Below are 983 nucleotides of genomic sequence, written 5' to 3'. Positions count from 1 at the left end.
CAGAGATCAAGGTCACACTGCTAACACGGATTGGATGAGCTCAAGGCCCCTTGTATGGCACACTTGGCCCCAGTGATTTGCAGCAGAAGAATATAGAGAAAGGACAGCTTGTTCCTGTCCTAATGTTAGCCCCTTCCTTCTCAGTGGCTTTCTTAAGAACCCATTTTGCTCCTGTTCACTTATTGATTCNACCAGTCTCTCAGCATTCCAAACCGGAGTGTTTCAGTTCTAGTTCATGTGTCACCTACAGTTTGGAAGNCAGAGGTCTCAGTAATGACCTCCACGTGTTTTATCTCCTTTTCATTTTGAACACATAGCGTTAGTTGTCCATACATTTCTCATGCACAATTCCCAAACTGATATTTCTCATGGGAGGCACTGGGAANTTGGCTTTTGTTACGTGCCACTGGAATAAGTTTATCATTTCTAGATGCAGTGGCATGGCACAGCCATTTGTAGCTGCTTTGTGCTGCTTTAATGAAATGTTTTTCTGAGGTGGTGTAAAGTTGTGAGCAATTATAGCTCAGAGCCTAATGTATCTATAGTAAGATAACAGTGAATGTTTGAGACGAGAAAGCATTGCGTTTGGAACTTGTAGTTAGTTTCATGAATGCAAATATTTTTGTTCAATACAGTGTAGTTTTCAGAGTTCTATGTTGCTCACTTCCAGGATGCACTGTTGGGGATGATTATAAACTAGAACTTACTCAGTTTGACCTTTTTAAGAAAGTCTACGAGGTCTCTGTAGGTTGCAGTATTATTAAAGGGGAATTAGCATGAAATCAGAAACCATGGGAGGCCATTAGTAGAACTTTAAACAAAAACTATGTGCCCTTTTCTAATATTGTGCATCCATATTAGACACATATGTGTTCTCTCTAAGATTGTCTATGATAAAGATGAAGTAGGGGCTGGAGAGATGACCGGCTGCCCCTCCAGAGGGGACATGGCGTGTCCCCATGGCTGGAGCCCTCTCCTGGCCT

This window comes from Mus caroli, chromosome 8 (genome assembly GCF_900094665.2).
Source record: "Mus caroli chromosome 8, CAROLI_EIJ_v1.1, whole genome shotgun sequence".
Taxonomy (NCBI): Eukaryota; Metazoa; Chordata; class Mammalia; order Rodentia; family Muridae; genus Mus; species Mus caroli.
This window is presented reverse-complemented; position numbering follows the sequence as displayed.